This window comes from Rattus norvegicus, chromosome 1, assembly GCF_036323735.1.
Source record: "Rattus norvegicus strain BN/NHsdMcwi chromosome 1, GRCr8, whole genome shotgun sequence".
NCBI lineage: Eukaryota > Metazoa > Chordata > Mammalia > Rodentia > Muridae > Rattus > Rattus norvegicus.
Genome location: NC_086019.1, coordinates 218,159,532 through 218,179,554, shown reverse-complemented (window position 1 = coordinate 218,179,554; position 20,023 = coordinate 218,159,532).

Below are 20,023 nucleotides of genomic sequence, written 5' to 3'. Positions count from 1 at the left end.
TAAAATTTTTATTTTTTAATGATTTTTACATGTCTATAGTCTATTTTGATCATATCCAGTCACATTACCCTCTTTTATTCCTCCACTCTCTTTGAGCCCTTTCTTCCCATTGAATTCATTTCCTATGTTCACTGTGTGTGTGTGTGTGTGTGTGTGTGTGTGTGTGTGTGTGTGTGTGTGTGCAGTATTAATTTTAGTTAATGTTGCGTGTAGGAATGTGAGTGTAGTTATTTACTGGACCATGGCAAACTTAGCAATGGCTACACCACTTAAATATGCCTGTTTCTGCCCTAGCAGTCATCAGCTGACAATAGCTTCTCAGGTAGGAGTGGGAGCTCTACATGATGGACTGGGATAGGCTTGGTCTTGTTCAGGTCTTGTTCAGGTAATCACACCTCTCTGAGTTTATCAGAGCTATGTCATGCCACAACCTATCCAGAAGACAAGTGTTTCACAGCCCTCCTTCCTATCCCGTTGTTTTTATATTTTTCTTCCCCTTCTTCCAGGATGTTCTCTGAGCCTTGATATTAAATAGAGATATAGCAGTGTTATTGCTACTCTCTAAGTCATCCCATGTTACCTCGGTGTCTTACTCTGTACTTTTCACTATTGTTTCCAGATTGTAAGCAATCTTCAACATTGTGCCTCTGGAAAAGGTTGAAGTCACAGCAAGAGAAGACCAAAATTGAAAACATTTTAGTGTTTGTGCAAATTTAATAGTGGCAGTTTTTTCTAACCCAGCTACCTTCCAAATAATTGAGACAGAGATTATAAAATTTATTTAACAAGCTTTAAGGCTTACTGTTTGAGCAGATATCAATCTATTCTAATCTTCTAAAGTAATCTAGCTAGTTTTCATTCAAACCTTTGAGATACTTGCAACTTAGTATTGATCTGGCTCGTTGCTCCATGTGTGTTCTCATGGAAGTGTCTTGTTCCTCAGCTTGTGGTAAATCCTTTCTTCTTCCCTCTCACTATCCCTTCCCTGGCTAGAATCAAAAGTCCTGTTCTATTATCTTCTCTGCCCAGTCATTGGCTGACCAGATTTTTATTGACCAGAGATAGGTGGGGGATAATGTTTGCACAACATTGTGACAAGAGTTTCTTTTTTTTTTTTAATTAACTTGAGTATTTCTTATATACATTTCAAGTGTTATTCCCTTTCCCGGTTTCCGGGCAAACATCCCCCTCCCCCCTCCCCTTCCTTATGGGTGTTCCCCTCCCAACCCTCCCCCCATTGCCGCCCTCCCCCCATAGTCTAGTTCACTGGGGGTTCAGTCTTAGCAGGACCCAGGGCTTCCCCTTCCACTGGTGCTCTTACTAGGATATTCATTGCTACCTATGGGGTCAGAGTCCAGGGTCAGTCCATGTATAGTCTTTAGGTAGTGGCTTAGTCCCTGGAAGCTCTGGTTGCTTGACATTGTTGTACTTTTGGGGTCTCGAGCCCCTTCAAGCTCTTCCAGTTCTTTCTCTGATTCCTTCAACAGTTCAGTGGTTTGCTGCTGGCATTCGCCTCTGTATTTGCTGTATTCTGGCTGTGTCTCTCAGGAGCGATCTACATCCGGCTCCTGTCGGTCTGCACTTCTTTGCTTCATCCATCTTGTCTAATTGGGTGGCTGTATATGTATGGGCCACCTGTGGGACAGGCTCTGAATGGGTGTTCCTTCAGTCTCTGTTTTAATCTTTGCCTCTCCCTTCCCTGCCAAGGGTATTCTTTTTCCTCATTTAAAGAAGGAGTGAAGCATTCACATTTTGATCATCCGTCTTGAGTTTCCTTTGTTCTAGGGATCTAGGGTAATTCAAGCATTTGGGCTAATAGCCACTTATCAATGAGTGCATACCATGTATGTCTTTCTGTGATTGGGTTAGCTCACTCAGGATGATATTTTCCAGTTCCAACCATTTGCCTACGAATTTCATAAAGTCGTTGTTTTTGATAGCTGAGTAATATTCCATTGTGTAGATGTACCACATTTTCTGTATCCATTCCTCTGTTGAAGGGCATCTGGGTTCTTTCCAGTTTCTGGCTATTATAAATAAGGCTGCGATTAACATAGTGGAGCACGTGTCTTTTTATATGTTGAGGCATCTTTTGGGTATATGCCCAAGAGAGGTATAGCTGGATCCTCAGGCAGTTCAATGTCCAATTTCCTGAGGAACCTCCAGGCTGATTTCCAGAATGGTTTTACCAGTCTGCAATCCCACCAACAATGGAGGAGTGTTCCTCTTTCTCCACATCCTTGCCAGCATCTGCTGTCACCTGAGTTTTTGATCTTAGCCATTCTCACTGGTGTGAGGTGAAATCTCAGGGTTGTTTTGATTTGCATTTCCCTTATGACTAAAGATGATGAACATTTCTTTAGGTGTTTCTCTGCCATTCGGCATTCCTCAGCTGTGAATTCTTTGTTTAGCTCTGAACCCCATTTTTTAATAGGGTTATTTGTTTCCCTGCGGTCTAACTTCTTGAGTTCTTTGTATATTTTGGATATAAGGCCTCTATCTGTTGTAGGATTGGTAAAGATCTTTTCCCAATCTATTGGTTGCCGTTTTGTCCTAACCACAGTGTCCTTTGCCTTACAGAAGCTTTGCAGTTTTATGAGATCCCATTTGTCGATTCTTGATCTTAGAGCATAAGCCATTGGTGTTTTGTTCAGGAAATTTTTTCCAGTGCCCATGTGTTCCAGATGCTTCCCTAGTTTTTCTTCTATTAGTTTGAGTGTGTCTGGTTTGATGTGGAGGTCCTTGATCCACTTGGACTTAAGCTTTGTACAGGGTGATAAGCATGGATCGATCTGCATTCTTCTACATGTTGCCCTCCAGTTGAACCAGCACCATTTGCTGAAAATGCTATCTTTTTTCCATTGGATGGTTTTGGCTCCTTTGTCCAAAATCAAGTGACCATAGGTGTGTGGGTTCATTTCTGGGTCTTCAATTCTATTCCATTGGTCTATCTGTCTGTCTCTGTACCAATACCATGCAGTTTTTATCACTATTGCTCTGTAATACTGCTTGAGTTCAGGGATAGTGACTCCCCCTGAAGTCCTTTTATTGTTGAGGATAGCTTTAGCTATCCTGGGTTTTTTGTTATTCCAGATGAATTTGCAAATTGTTCTGTCTCAGTCTTTGAAGAATTGGATTGGTATTTTGATGGGGATTGCATTGAATCTGTAGACCGCTTTTGGTAAAATGGCCATTTTTACTATATTAATCCTGCCAATCCATGAGCATGGGAGATCTTTCCATCTTCTGAGGTCTTCTTCAATTTCTTTCCTCAGTGTCTTGAAGTTCTTATTGTACAGATCTTTTACTTGCTTGGTTAAAGTCACACCGAGGTACTTTATATTATTTGGGTCTATTATGAAGGGTGTCGTTTCCCTAATTTCTTTCTCGGCTTGTTTCTCTTTTGTATAGTGGAAGGCAACTGATTTATTTGAGTTAATTTTATACCCAGCCACTTTGCTGAAGTTGTTTATCAGCTTTAATAGTTCTCTGGTGGAACTTTTGGGATCACTTAAATATACTATCATGTCGTCTGCAAATAGTGATATTTTGACCTCTTCTTTTCCGATCTGTATCCTCTTGATCTCCTTTTGTTGTCTGATTGCTCTGGCTAGAACTTCAAGAACTATATTGAATAAGTAGGGAGAGAGTGGGCAGCCTTGTCTAGTCCCTGATTTTAGTGGGATTGCTTCAAGTTTCTCTCCATTTAGTTTAATGTTAGCAACTGGTTTGCTGTATATGGCTTTTACTATGTTTAGGTATGGGCCTTGAATTCCTATTCTTTCCAGGACTTTTATCATGAAGGGGTGTTGAATTTTGTCAAATGCTTTCTCAGCATCTAATGAAATGATCATGTGGTTCTGTTCTTTCAGTTTGTTTATATAATGGATCACGTTGATGGTTTTCCGTATATTAAACCATCCCTGCATGCCTGGGATGAAGCCTACTTGATCATGGTGGATGATTGTTTTGATGTGCTCTTGGATTCGGTTTGCCAGAATTTTATTGAGTATTTTTGCGTCGATATTTATAAGGGAAATTGGTCTGAAGTTCTCTTTCTTTGTTGTGTCTTTGTGTGGTTTAGGTATAAGAGTAATTGTGGCTTCGTAGAAGGAATTTGGTAGGGCTCCATCTGTTTCAATTTTGTGGAATAGTTTGGATAATATTGGTATGAGGTCTTCTATGAAGGTTTGATAGAATTCTGCACTAAACCCGTCTGGACCTGGGCTCTTTTTGGTTGGGAGACCTTTAATGACTGCTTCTATTTCCTTAGGAGTTCTGGGGTTGTTTAACTGGTTTATCTGTTCCTGATTTAACTTCGATACCTGGTATCTGTCTAGGAAATTGTCCATTTCCTGTAGATTTTCAAGTTTTGTTGAATATAGGTTTTTACAGTAAGATCTGATGATTTTTTGAATTTCCTCTGAATCTGTAGTTATGTCTCCCTTTTCATTTCTGATTTTGTTAATTTGGACGCACTCTCTGTGTCCTCTCGTTAGTCTGGCTAAGGGTTTATCTATCTTGTTGATTTTCTCAAAGAACCAACTTTTGGTTCTGTTGATTCTTTCTATGGTCCTTTTTGTTTCTACTTGGTTGATTTCAGCTCTGAGTTTGATTATTTCCTGCCGTCTACTCCTCCTGGGTGTATTTGCTTGTTTTTGTTCTAGAGCTCTTAGGTGTGCTGTCAAGCTGCTGACATATGCTCTTTCCTGTTTCTTTCTGCAGGCACTCAGCGCTATGAGTTTTCCTCTTAGCACAGCTTTCATTGTGTCCCATAAGTTTGGGTATGTTGTACCTTCAGTTTCATTAAATTCTAAAAAGTTTTTAATTTCTTTCTTTATTTCTTCCTTGACCAGGTTATCATTGAGTAGAGCACTGTTCAATTTCCATGTATATGTGGGCATTCTTCCCTTATTGTTATTGAAGACCAGCTTTAGGCCGTGGTGGTCTGATAGCACGCATGGGATTATTTCTATCTTTCTGTACCTGTTGAGGCCCGTTTTTTGACCAATTATATGGTCAGTTTTGGAGAAAGTACCATGAGGAGCTGAGAAGAAGGTATATCCTTTTGCTTTAGGATAGAATGTTCTATAAATATCCGTTAAGTCCATTTGGCTCATGACTTCTCTTAGTCTGTTGACATCACTGTTTAATTTCTGTTTCCATGATCTGTCCATTGATGAGAGTGGGGTGTTGAAATCTCCCACTATCATTGTGTGAGGTGCAATGTGTGTTTTGAGCTTTAGTAAGGTTTCTTTTACGTATGTAGGTGCCCTTGTATTTGGGCATAGATATTTAGGATTGAGAGTTCATCTTGGTGGATTTTTCCTTTGATGAATATGAAGTGTCCTTCCTTATCTTTTTTGATGACTTTTAGTTGGAAATTGATTTTATTTGATATTAGAATGGCTACTCCAGCTTGCTTCTTCTGACCATTTGCTTGGAAAGTTGTTTTCTAGCCTTTCACTCTCAGGTAGTGTCTGTCTTTGTCTCTGAGGTGTGTTTCCTGTAGGCAGCAGAATGCAGGGTCCTCGTTTTGTATCCAGTTTGTTAATCTATGTCTTTTTATTGGGGAGTTGAGGCCATTGATGTTGAGAGATATTAAGGAATAGTGATTATTGCTCCCGTTATATTCATATTTGGATCTGAGGTTATGTTTGTGTGCTTTCATTCTCTTTGTTTTGTTGCCAAGACGATTAGTTTCTTGCTTCTTCTAGGGTATAGCTTGCCTCCTTATGTTGGGCTTTACCATTTATTATCCTTTGTAGTGCTGGATTTGTAGAAAGATATTGTGTAAATTTGGTTTTGTCATGGAATATCTTGGTTTCTCCATCAATGTTAATTGAGAGTTTTGTTGGATACAGTAACCTGGGCTGGCATTTGTGTTCTCTTAGGGTGTGTATGACATCACTCCAGGATCTTCTGGCCTCCATAATTTCTGGCGAGAAGTCTGGAGTGATTCTGATAGGTCTGCCTTTATATGTTACTTGACCTTTTTCCCTTACTGCTTTTAATATTCTTTTTTTGTTTAAATAATATTTTTATTAATGCTTTGAGAATTTCATACAATGCATTTAGAACATAATCATATTCCCTCCCCCAACTTCCCACTCAATTTTGAGTCGTCGTCATCTCTTCTTCTTCTTCTTCTTCTTCTTCTTCTTCTTCTTCTTCTTCTTCTTCTTCTTCTTCTTCTTCTTCCTCTTCCTCTTCCTCTTCCTCTTCCTCTTCCTCTTCCTCTTCCTCTTCCTCTTCCTCTTCCTCTTCTTCTTCTTCTTCTTCTTCTTCTTCTTCTTCTTCTTCTTCTTCTTCTTTTTTCAATTTGGAGAATACTTTATTAGTTTTTGTAATCAAACCCACCTATATAAGACCTTACATATTTAATACAGTGTGTTACCCCTGTACAAATGGAAAAAACTTAAGTTCAACATTTCTAGACCAATATGGCTGTTAATTTCTGTACTGTGCGAACTCAACACAGTAAACGGGGATACTTTTTTTCCAAAGTTGACAGCACAGGTAAAGTTTCAAAAAATTCAAATTATATATCTGTATATATATATTTATATTTATATAAAACGACCAATAATAGCAGTGTGTTATGCATCAACAGCAGCAACAGCTTTTCCAGGTTCTGCAGTCATCTGACAAAACTGTAGAGACATCTGGCACACTCCATTAAAAAAAAAAAGTAAAAAAAACAAAACCCGAGAAAAGAGCACAGTTCTGTTACTCTTGTGGTACCTGGCACCATTTTTTTTTAAAATTAGCTTCTCAATCATCATCTGGAAAGAAAACATTCTGAGCAACATCATTAAAAACAGCTCTGATAAAGCACGGTCACTACTACGTATCATAAAGCAGGTACAAGCTATTTTACATCCACAGAGGTACGATACAGTACTGTCCTACATCTATAATACTAGAGGATACAATTTAAAAGGCATTATTTGAGACTTGATTCTACTTTTCCAGCAGAGGGCCCAAAGGATGGTGTGACACAGCTTTGTAAAGAAACATACTCTAGACAGGATTTCCTTTCACTAGTGGCACAGTTCTAAGGATTCATTCTCTCCATGAATGTCAGCTAAAACCGTTATTAAAAAAATGAAATATCCCTAGAACAAAACCATATAACCACCGGATTCACATGAAGATGACCTAGTGGAGACAAGCTGGACCTCACCTTACCAACAAGCTATCAAATCTGTTATGTTTAAACAGTGAGACCTCCAAGGAAAGAGATGCCAAGTAGTGCTTCAAAGCTTCGGACCACAATCAAACACAGCATCCTTTTCAACAGAAGCAGAAGCTCATCTGTATATGCTCATAGATGCTGACATCAACATTTAATCATCTCCTCACTCATCCAGGAAGAGGGGGAGATCAGTTACTACTGTACTTTATTGTGTTCAACCAAATCACCATGTTACAAAAATAGCAAGCTGCCATAATAAAAAATAAGGCTCCTCTATCCAGCACCAGATAGCATCATTTTACTTTCAAGCCTAGAAATTGCACACTTGTATATAAACCAATCGAAGATGAGGATTGAGAGTTCATCTTGGTGGATTTTTCCTTTGATGAATATGAAGTGTCCTTCCTTATCTTTTTTTGATGACTTTTAATTGAAAATTGATTTTATTTGATATTAGAATGGCTACTCCAGCTTGCTTCTTCTGACCATTTGCTTGGAAAGTTGTTTTCCAGCCTTTCACTCTGAGGTAGTGTCTGTCTTTGTCTCTGAGGTGTGTTTCCTGTAGGCAGCAGAATGCAGGGTCCTCGTTGCGTATCCAGTTTGTTAATCTATGTCTTTTTATTGGGGAGTTGAGGCCATTGATGTTGAGAGATATTAAGGAATAGTGATTATTGCTCCCGTTATATTCATATTTGGATCTGAGGTTATGTTTGTGTGCTTTCATTCTCTTTGTTTTGTTGCCAAGACGATTAGTTTCTTGCTTCTTCTAGGGTATAGCTTGCCTCCTTATGTTGGGCTTTACCATTTATTATCCTTTGTAGTGCTGGATTTGTAGAAAGATATTGTGTAAATTTGGTTTTGTCATGGAATATCTTGGTTTCTCCATCAATGTTAATTGAGAGTTTTGCAGGATACAGTAACCTGGGCTGGCATTTGTGTTCTCTTAGGTTCTGTATGACATCTGTCCAGGATCTTCTGGCCTTCATAGTTTCTGGCGAAAAGTCTGGTGTGATTCTGATAGGTCTGCCTTTATATGTTACTTGACCTTTTTCCCTTACTGCTTTTAATATTCTTTCTTTATTTTGTGCGTTTGGTGTTTTGACAATTATGTGACGGGAGGTGTTTCTTTTCTGGTCCAATCTATTTGGAGTTCTGTAGGCTTCTTGTATGCCTATGGGTATCTCTTTTTTTAGGTTAGGGAAGTTTTCTTCTATGATTTTGTTGAAGATATTTACTGGTCCTTTGAGCTGGGAGTCTTCACTCTCTTCTATGCCTATTATCCTTAGGTTTGATCTTCTCATTGAGTCCTGGATTTCCTGTATGTTTTGGACCAGTAGCTTTTTCTGCTTTACATTATCTTTGACAGTTGAGTCAATGATTTCTATGGAATCTTCTCCTCCCGAGATTCTCTCTTCCATCTCTTGTATTCTGTTGGTGAAGCTTGTATCTACAGCTCCTTGTCTTTTCTTTTGATTTTCTATGTCCAGAGTTGTTTCCATGTGTTCTTTCTTGATTGCTTCTATTTCCATTTTTAATTCCTTCAACTGTTTGATTGTGTTTTCCTGGAATTCTTTCAGGGATTTTTGTGATTCCTCTCTGTAGGCTTCTACTTGTTCTCTAAGGGAGTTCTTTATGTCTTTCTTGAAGTCCTCCAGCATCATGATCAAATATGATTTTGAAAGTAGATCTTGCTTTTCTGGTGTGTTTGGATATTCCGTGTTTGCTTTGGTGGAAGAATTGGGCTCCGATGATGCCATGTAGTCTTGGTTTCTGTTGCTTGGGTTCCTGCACTTGCCTCTCGCCATCAGATTATCTCTAGTGTTATTTTGTTCTGCTATTTCTGACCGTGGCTAGACTGTCTTATAAGCCTTTGTGTCAGGAGTGCTCTAGACCTGTTTTCCTGTTTTCTTTCAGCCAGTTATGGGGACAGAGTGTTCTGCTTTCGGGCGTGTAGTTTTTCCTCTCTACAGGTCTTCAGCTGTTCCTGTGGGCCTGTGTCTTGAGTTCACCAGGCAGGTTTCTTGCAGGGGAAAAGTTGGTCCTACCTGTGGTTCCAAGGCTCAAGTTTGCTCATGGGGTGCTGCCTAAGTCCTCTCCGCGGCGGCAACAACCGGGAAGATCTGCGCCGCTCTTACCGGGAGCCTCCGTGCATCAGGGTTCCAGATGGCGTTTGGTGTTTTCCTCTGGCGTCTGGATGTGCACAGAGTGCAGTCTCTTCTGGTTTCCCAGGTGTGTCTGCCTCTCTGAAGGTTTAGCTCTCCCTCCCATGGGATTTGGGTGCAGAGAACTGTTTATCCGGTCTGTTTCCTTCAGATTCCGGCGGTGTCTCAGGCGCAGAGGTCCTGCTGCTCCTGAGCCCTCCCCTACGGGAACCCAGAGGCCTTATACAGTTGCCTCTTGGGCCAGGGATGTGGGCAGGGGTGGGCAGTGTTGGTGGTCTCCTCCGCTCTGCAGCCTCAGGAGTGCCCACCTGATCAGGCGGTGAGGTCTCTCTCCCACGGGGTTTGGGAGCAGAGAGCTGCTGCGGGCCGGGATCTGCGGGTGTGGGACTTCCGGTAAACACAGGAAGTGCCCGGTCCTAGAGGAATTTTGCCTCTGTGTGTCCTGATTTCACCAGGCAGGTTTCTTGCAGGGGAAAAGTTGGTCCTACCTGTGGTTCCAAGGCTCAAGTTTGCTCGTGGGGTACTGCCTAAGTCCTCTCCTCGGCGGCAGCAACCGGGAAGATCTGCGCCGCTCTTACCGGGAGCCTCCGTGCACCAGGGTTCCAGATGGTGTTTGGTGTTTTCCTCTGGCGTCTGGATGTGCACAGAGTGCAGTCTCTTCTGGTTTCCCAGGCGTGTCCGCCTCTCTGAAGGTTTAGCTCTCCCTCCCACGGGATTTGGGTGCAGAGAACTGTTTATCCGGTCTGTTTCCTTCAGGTTCTGGCGGTGTCTCAGGCGCAGGGGTCCTGCCGCTCCTGGGCCCTCCCCTACGGGAACCCAGAGGCCTTATACAGTTGCCTCTTGGGCCAGGGATGTGGGCAGGGGTGGGCAGTGTTGGTGGTCTCCTCCGCTCTGCAGCCTCAGGAGTGCCCACCTGATCAGGCGGTGAGGTCTCTCTCCCACGGGGTTTGGGAGCAGAGCTTAATATTCTTTCTTTATTTTGTGCGTTAGGTGTTTTGACAATTATGTGACGGGAGGTGTTTCTTTTCTGGTCCAATCTATTTGGAGTTCTGTAGGCTTCTTGTATGTCTATGGGTATCTCTTTTTTTAGGTTAGGGAAGTTTTCTTCTATGATTTTGTTGAAGATATTTACTGGTCCTTTGAGTTGGGAGTCTTCACTCTCTTCTACACCTATCATCCTTAGGTTTGATCTTCTCATTGAGTCCTGGATTTCCTGTATGTATTGGACCAGTAGCTTTTCCTGCTTTACATTATCTTTGACAGTTGAGTCAATGATTTCTACGGAATCTTCTGCTCCTGAGATTCTCTCTTCCATCTCTTGTATTCTGTTGGTGAAGCTCGTATCTACAGCTCCTTGTCTCTTCTTTTGGTTTTCTATATCCAGGGTTGTTTCCATGTGTTCTTTCTTGATTGCTTCTATTTCCATTTTTAATTCCTTCAACTGTTTGATTGTGTTTTCCTGGAATTCTTTCAGGGATTTTTGTGTCTCCTCTCTATGGGCTTCTACTTGTTTATTTATGTTTTCCTGGAATTCTTTCAGGGATTTTTGTGTCTCCTCTCTATGGGCTTCTACTTGTTTATTTATGTTTTCCTGGAATTCTTCCAGGCATTTTTTCGATTCCTCTCTGTAGGCTTCTACTTGTTCTCTAAGGGAGTTCTTCACGTCTTTCTTGAAGTCCTCCAGCATCATGATCAAAAATGATTTTGAAACTAGATCTTGCTTTTCTGGTGTGTTTGGATATTCCATGTTTGCTTTGGTGGGAGAATTGGGCTCTGATGGTGCCATGTAGTCTTGGTTTCTGTTGCTTGGGTTCCTGCGCTTGCCTCTCGCCATCAGATTATCTCTAGTGTTACTTTGTTCTGCTATTTCTGACAGTGGCTAGACTGTCCTATAAACCTGTATTTCAGGAGTGCTGTAGACCTGTTTTCCTGTTTTCTTTCTGCCAGTTATGGGGACAGAGTGTTCTGCTTTCGGGCGTGTAGTTTTTCCTCTCTACAGGTCTTCAGCTGTTCCTGTGGGCCTGTGTCTTGAGTTCACCAGGCAGCTTTCTTGCAGCAGAAAAGTTGGTCTTACCTGTGGTCCCGAGGCTCAAGTTCGCTCGTGGGGTGCTGCCCATGGGCTCTCTGCAGCGGCAGCAACCAGGAAGACCTGTGCCGCCCCTTCCGGGAGCTTCAGTGCACCAGGGTTCCAGATGGTCTTTGGCTTTTTCCTCTGTTGTCCAAGATGTGTGTGCAGAGAGCAGTCTTTTCTGGTTTCCCTGGCTTGTCTGCCTCTCTGAAGGTTTAGCTCTCCCTCCCACGGGATTTGGGTGCAGAGAACTGTTTAATCGGTCTGTTTCCTTCAGGTTCTGGCGGTGTCTCAGGCAGGGGTCCTGCCAGTCCTGGGCCCTCCCCCACAGGAGCCCAGAGGCCTTATACAGTTTCCTCTTGGGCCAGGGATGTGGGCAGGGGTGAGCAGTGTTGGTGGTCTCTTCTGCTCTGCAGCCTCAGGAGTGCCCACCTGACCAGGCGGTTGGGTCTCTCTCTCACGGGGTCTGGGAGCAGAGAGCTGCTGCGGGCCGGGATCCTCGGTAGTGACAAGAGTTTCTTTTTTTATTTTATTTTATTTTATTTTATTTTATTTTATTTTTTTATTATCTTGAGTATTTCTTATATACATTTCAAGTGTTATTCCCTTTCCTGGTTTCCGGACAGACATCACCCTCCCCCCTCCCCTTCCTTGTGGGTGTTCCCCTCCCAAACCTCCCCCCATTGCCACCCTCCCCGCATAGTCTAGTTCACTGGGGGTTCAGTCTTAGCAGGACCCAGGGCTTCCCCTTCCACTGGTGCTCTTACTAGGATATTCATTGCTACCTATGGGGACAGAGTCCAGGGTCAGTCCATGTATAGTCTTTAGGTAGTGGCTTAGTCCCTGGAAGCTCTGGTTGCTTGACATTGTTGTACTTTTGGGGTCTCGAGCACCTTCAAGCTCTTCCAGTTCTTTCTCTGATTCCTTCAACGGGGGACCTATTCTCAGTTCAGTGGTTTGCTGCTGGCATTCGCCTCTGTATTTGCTGTATTCTGGCTGTGTCTCTCAGGAGCGATCTACATCCGGCTCCTGTCGGTCTGCACTTCTTTGCTTCATCCATCTTGTCTAATTGGGTGGCTGTATATGTATGGGCCACCTGTGGGGCAGGCTCTGAATGGGTGTTCCTTCCGTCTCTGTTTTAATCTTTGCCTCTCCCTTCCCTGCCAAGGGTATTCTTTTTCCTCATTTAAAGAAGGAGTGAAGCATTCACATTTTGATCATCCGTCTTGAGTTTCGTTTGTTCTAGGGATCTAGGGTAATTCAAGCATTTGGGCTAATAGCCACTTATCAATGAGTGCATACCATGTATGTCTTTCTGTGAGTGGGTTAGCTCACTCAGGATGATATTTTCCAGTTCCAACCATTTGCCTACGAATTTCATAAACTCGTTGTTTTTGATAGCTGAGTAATATTCCATTGTGTAGATGTACCACATTTTCTGTATCCATTCCTCTGTTGAAGGGCATCTGGGTTCTTTCCAGTTTCTGGCTATTATAAATAAGGCTGCGATGAACATAGTGGAGCACGTGTCTCTTTTATATGTTGAGGCATCTTTTGGGTATATGCCCAAGAGAGGTATGGCTGGATCCTCAGGCAGTTCAATGTCCAATTTTCTGAGGAACCTCCAGACTGATTTCCAGAATGGTTTTACCAGTCTGCAATCCCACCAACAATGGAGGAGTGTTCCTCTTTCTCCACATCCTCGCCAGCATCTGCTGTCACCTGAGTTTTTGATCTTAGCCATTCTCACTGGTGTGAGGTGAAATCTCAGGGTTGTTTTGATTTGCATTTCCCTTATGACTAAAGATGTTGAACATTTCTTTAGGTGTTTCTCAGCCATTCGGCATTCCTCAGCTGTGAATTCTTTGTTCAGCTCTGAACCCCATTTTTTAATAGGGTTATTTGTTTCCCTGCGGTCTAACTTCTTGAGTTCTTTGTATATTTTGGATATAAGGCCTCTATCTGTTATAGGATTGGTAAAGATCTTTTCCCAATCTGTTGGTTGTCGTTTTGTCCTAACCACAGTGTCCTTTGCCTTACAGAAGCTTTGCAGTTTTATGAGATCCCATTTGTCGATTCTTGATCTTAGAGCATAAGCCATTGGTGTTTTGTTCAGGAAATTTTTTCCAGTGCCCATGTGTTCCAGATGCTTCCCTAGTTTTTCTTCTATTAGTTTGAGTGTGTCTGGTTTGATGTGGAGGTCCTTGATCCACTTGGACTTAAGCTTTGTACAGGGTGATAAGCATGGATCGATCTGCATTCTTCTGCATGTTGTCCTCCAGTTGAACCAGCACCATTTGCTGAAAATGCTATCTTTTTTCCATTGGATGGTTTTGGCTCCTTTGTCAAAAATCAAGTGACCATAGGTGTGTGGGTTCATTTCTGGGTGACAAGAGTTTCTTACAATAATCCTTACAATTGCAATCAGATATAGGGGCACAGAAATCAGCATTTGAATAATATAAGGATAATATTTACACAATGTACAGTAACATTATGCCAACATTTCAATCTCTTAAGGAAAGGATATGAAGAGAATGTTACAGAAATTTAAAGGGTTAACCTAAGTTGCTGAGAGAGTTAGTATAAGTTACAGAGAAAGTAAGATATGAACAGAGAGACCGAGAAAGAGAAAAGAAGGTAAAAAGAACAGGAAGCTAGGGAAAAAGAGATAAAAAGAAGAGGAAGTTAGAGAGCTAAAGAGAGATAAAAGACAAGAGAGGAACATATACTGGCCACAGTAGTTAGGGAACCTAGGAAGACAGTACCTGGCAACAGGAGAGAATTCCTGGCTAAAGATCGGTGTGCCTAATACAAAGAAAAAGGACATTGGGTCAGGGACTGCCCCAGGAAGAGCAAGAGGGGCCTCTCTAGTGGCTCCGAAGGCGAGCCTCTCGGTTCTAGAGTGCTGGCTATGTCCAGAGATAGAAGGGAAGCCTGCCCAGTTGTTTTGTGAATACGGGGGAGGGGGGTTAACACTCTGTGCTCCTACGCCCAAATGTACTAGTGTCCAGCAAAAGTCCTTGAGTACAGGGGGCTACTGACAACAAACAATACTTATGGACTACCCGAAGAACAGTGGACCTTGGTGTGGGCCGGGTAACCCACTAGTTCATAGTCATCCCTGACTGCCCCTATCCCTTGATCATGAGAAATTTGCTCTCCAAAATGGCTTGCGTGGGCTGAAATGGCTGGGTGAGGCCATGTGTATGCATATCTGCAGACTGTGTATGTGGAGCTTAAGACCTGTCTCAGTGCACCAGTACCTGATGCTGGGAGATGTGTGGCTTAGTGCTGTTCTGCCTGGAACACATTACTCCTGCCAGCCAGGCACTAACAATTATCACCCAATTCAGGACTTAAACTGTGATAGAGTGGCTGATGTTTTGCCTTTGAATAGAATGTCCCAAAAGATGGGACCACTGGTCAGCTGCCATGGACTAGATTCTCCACCGGTTGGGAGCAATCTGGTCACCTTGCTGCCCAATCCTGACCTGGAGCCACCATAGCACGAGTGTCAAGTACTGGCAGAAGCCCACATGGGTGGAGGAAAGACCTCTGCGACTGGCTGATTGACCCCTGCTGAAAGCCGAGACTACCTTGTCTACAGACGGGAACAGTTCTCTTCATGAAGGTCAGAGATAAATGGGTGCTGCCATGATGGACAACACAAATGTCATCTGGAATGGCTGAACCCCAACCACCCAGCACATCAGTGTCACAGATGCCTTTGCCATCTCTTGGATGCCCTGATGAAGTCAGCAACTGTGAGTATTATTCATTGCCTAGGACATCAGGAAGGAAGAGATTCAGTGGCATGGGGCAGTAACAAAGCAGATAAAGTGGCTCGGGAAATGGCTATGCAGGAGCCTATCCTGGTTACAGGCCTGCAAGAGACAGCCACTGGGAACTGGGATTGGACTAAGGGATGGCCTCACTTAAAATGTACAACAGAAGAAAAGGCCCAAATTGCTTAAACGAAAAAAAGACAATTACACACTTGAGGAAAAACTATATTCCCCAGAGAACAAACAAAAGACTCACTTTGCCAAATACAGAAATGGACTCACTTAGATAAGAAGCTTGTCCAAGTAGTTAAGGTATATGTAATAGGCTTTAAGATTCTAGCCAGAGAGACAGTAAAAAATATAAGGTATGTCAGTAAGTGAATACTTAACAAGCAAACAGGGCAAAGAGACCTAGAGAGTTTAATGAGAAGTCGAAGTGAACTTCACTGAGATAAAACCAGGAAAATATGGTCACAAGTATCTCCTAGTGCTTGTAGATACCTTTTCAGGAATAAATAGAAGCTTTCCTCACCAAGCAAGAGACGGCCTCAGTAGTCATCAAGAAGATACTGGAAGAAATCTTCCCCAGGTCTGGAGTGCCCAAGGTAATCTGGTCAGACAATGGCCCTACTTTTGTTGCCAAGGTAAGCCAGGGTGTGGCCAAGTATTTAGAGGTCGATTGGAAATTACATTGTATTTACAGACCTCAAAGTTCAGGACAGGTAGAGTAGATAAATAAAACTCTAAAAGAGACCCTGACCAAATTGACCATGGAGACTGGTGAAGACTGGCTGGCACTCCTTCCCTCTTGCTCTCTTCAGAGCAAGAAATATCACTTCCAGATTCAGCCTTACCCCCTTTGAGATCTTATATGGGGCCTCAGCTGTATTAGATGATGTTATTGAACCAATATGTCATAGTAATAATGATTTGTATGCCAGGCTAAAAGACCTACAGGTGATATGGAAAGAAGTCTGGTCACAGCTGGCAGCAGCCTATACCCCAGGGACACCTGAGACATCTGATCAGTTCCAGGTCGGAGACTCGGCTACATACGATGGCACCGAACCCAGACACTCGAGCCTCGCTGGAAAGGACTGTACCTGGTGCTGCCGACCACCCTGACAGCCATCAAGTCTCAGCCCTCACCAGCCGCGTACTAGCTGTTGGGGCTGAGAGCTGGGACCTAGAGGGACACTCAGATAATTCTCACTTAAAGAGTGTGCTTTAGAAACAAGAATTTCATGTTTGCCCTAGATTCCATCAGGATAGGTATAGAGATAGGCTTGATTTCTATTACAAATGATGTAACATTGCATATGTTAGTACTCCTAACACTTCTTGGGACTGTGCCTAACCTGTATAAGTTTAGAAGTTCTAAAAGACAGTCATGACCTTTGTATGTAGGTTCAGATAGTGTCTAGATTAGAATCCTGATGCTAAAGACTTAGTAAGACACAAAAAGATAGAGACACTTAACAAGATTGGTTTGAGTCTTGGTTCACTCGGTCTCCCTAGATGACTACCCTACTCTGTGCTATGGCTGGCCCATTACTAATAATTTTCTTGGTTTTAGTTTTTGGTTCCTGCGTGACAAACAGGTTAATTGCTTTTGTTAAAAATCGAGTGGGTGAGTGCGGTTGATGGTTCTGAGACAACAGTACCAGTCAGTTAGGACAACTGGTGAGACTAAATATGAGACTTGATATCAAAATTCTTTAGATTAGAATTACTTAGTAGAAGAAGAGGGGAATGAAAGGAAAATTATACAGATTTAAGGTTTAAAAATATAAAATTAAAAGAGTAAGTTTCAAAATCCACAGACTCAGGGCTAAACACTGTCCAGGCAGGGCGGGGCCCGCCCTGCAGCCAGGACTGACAGGCCATAAAGATACAGAAGGGCACCTCCCCCAGCTTACTCAGAGTCACACCTTAACCAGATGTCCTTCAAACCCTGATAAGCCCCTAGCTTCTAAAATCCTGAACGCCCCAGTCAGCACGTACTCTTCTGCTGTGTTGTGATCTCACTGCTATGTTTGAATGAGCCAATCACTTATAGCTGCGCCAACTCTCCCCCTCCCCCTGTTCCTCACCCTATAAAAACCCCTTGCTTTTAAAAGTCTGGGTCGACACCTCTGTCTCCTGTGCAGGATACGTGTCGGCCCGGAGATCCCCATAATAGATCTCCATAATAAACCTCGCCTTTGCTTATTACATCCAAAATGGTCTCTCTGTGTCTGGGGTCCGCGATTACCCAAGACTTGAGTAAGGGTCTCTCTTCAGGGATCTTTCATTTGGGGGCTCGTCCGGGATCTTCACGACCACCCCAGACTCCGAAGACCCCTTGGAGGTGAGTTGGATGTTTGTCTGAGTGTTTCTGTGTGAGCGGCGCCGCATTGGTCAGTCTGTGTCTGTCTCTGTTTTGGTTCTGCCGTGTGTGTATATATATGTATGTCTCGGTACCGGTCAGTGTTAAGAGGGTAGATGTGCATTCCTGCCCTGTGCTGGGAGGGTAGATGTGTATTCCTGTCCTGTGCTAGGAGAGTGGATGTGTATCCCCACTCGGTGCAGCTGCCTTTGTGGTCTGTGAGGATCCTCTGGCCGTGGAAGGGGGGATGCCCCGGTCCTGCAAGCTGCAGCCCCTGGAAGACGTTCCACGGGCGGAGAGCAGTCAGGAGAGCCCGACTGTGGGCAGTCAGGAGGACCTGACTGTGGTTTTCTGGAACAAAGGAGACGGAGTGCTCCTTTTACCTAAGCTGGAGTGGACGAGGAATCCCACTCCGTCAGAGGTCACGTTCGGCTGCCTATTTAAGTATAGGCGCGGACAAGTGTGCTTGGAAGTGTTAGTGTCTGTTGTCTGTATTCTGTTTCTGTGTTTGGTGTTCTTTTTCTTTGCCATGGGGCAGACTGTGGCAACCCCTTTGTGTTTGATGGTGGACCATTGGACGGACGTTAGGGCAAGAGGACACTCTGGAATCCTGTTGGGAGGTGGAATCAGATGGTCCGTCTCATCCCAGAAGCAGCTAAGGTTAAGCTACAGTTTGGGCCAGGTACTGTAGGTACCAGGCATCTGTGGAAATTGGTTATAGGATGCTTTGTCTTGGTCTTGTTTGTCTGGTTTGTTTTCTGTGGTATTGTCGAGTGTTTTTTTGGCTTTTGTTTCGTTTTTGAATTTGGACTGACGACTGTGTTTGAAATCTTGGACTGACGACTGTGTTTGAAATCATGAAACTGTTTGCTTTGTTCGTCAAAGAGTTTTTTTTTTTTTTTGACAGGAAGTGTATAGATTTTTCATTCTAAAGAGGGTAGTGATTGTATCTTTTCCCCATTGACTGGGGTCTGACCTCACAATCTTAACTTGAGTATTTCTTATATACATTTCGAGTGTTATCCCTTTCCCGGTTTCCGGGCAAACATCCCCCTCCCCCCTCCCCTTCCTTATGGGTGTTCCCCTCCCAACCCTCCCACCATTGCCGCCCTCCCCCCATAGACTAGTTCACTGGGGGTTCAGTCTTAGCAGGACCCAGGGCTTCCCCTTCCACTGGTGCTCTTACTAGGATATTCATTGCTACCTATGGGGTCAGAGTCCAGGGTCAGTCCATGTATAGTCTTTAGGTAGTGGTTTATTCCCTGGAAGCTCTGGTTGCTTGGCATTGTTGTACTTTTGGGGTCTCGAGCCCCTTCAAGCTCTTCCAGTTCTTTCTCTGATTCCTTCAATAGGGGACCTATTCTCAGTTCAGTGGTTTGCTGCTGGCATTCGCCTCTGTATTTGCTGTATTCTGGCTGTGTCTCTCAGGAGCGATCTACATCCGGCTCCTGTCGGTCTGCACTTCTTTGCTTCATCCATCTAGTCCAATTGGGTGGCTGTATATGTATGGGCCAAATGTGGGGCAGGCTCTGAATGGGTGTTCCTTCCGTCTCTGTTTTAATCTTTGCCTCTCCCTTCCCTGCCAAGGGTATTCTTTTTCCTCATTTAAAGAAGGAGTGAAGCATTCACATTTTGATCATCCGTCTTGAGTTTCGTTTGTTCTAGGGATCTAGGGTAATTCAAGCATTTGGGCTAATAGCCACTTATCAATGAGTGCATACCATGTATGTCTTTCTGTGATTGGGTTAGTTCACTCAGGATGATATTTTCCAGTTCCAACCATTTGCCTACGAATTTCATAAACTCGTTGTTTTTGATAGCTGAGTAGTATTCCATTGTGTAGATGTACCACATTTTCTGTATCCATTCCTCTGTTGAAGGGCATCTGGGTTCTTTCCATTTTCTGGCTATTATAAATAAGGCTGCGATGAACATAGTGGAGCACGTGTCTCTTTTATATGTTGAGGCATCTTTTGGGTATATGCCCAAGAGAGGTATAGCTGGATCCTCAGGCAGTTCAATGTCCAATTTTCTGAGGAACCTCCAGACTGATTTCCAGAATGGTTTTACCAGTCTGCAATCCCACCAACAATGGAGGAGTGTTCCTCTTTCTCCACAACCTCGCCAGCATCTGCTGTCACCTGAGTTTTTGATCTTAGCCAATCGCACTGGTGTGAGGTGAAATCTCAGGGTTGTTTTGATTTGCATTTCCCTTATGACTAAAGATGTTGAACATTTCTTTAGGTGTTTCTCAGCCATTCGGTATTCCTCAGTTGTGAATTCTTTGTTTAGCTCTGAACCCCATTTTTTAATAGGGTTATTTGTTTCCCTGCGGTCTAACTTCTTGAGTTCTTTGTATATTTTGGATATAAGGCCTCTATCTGTTGTAGGGTTGGTAAAGATCTTTTCCCAATCTGTTGGTTGCCATTTTGTCCTAAC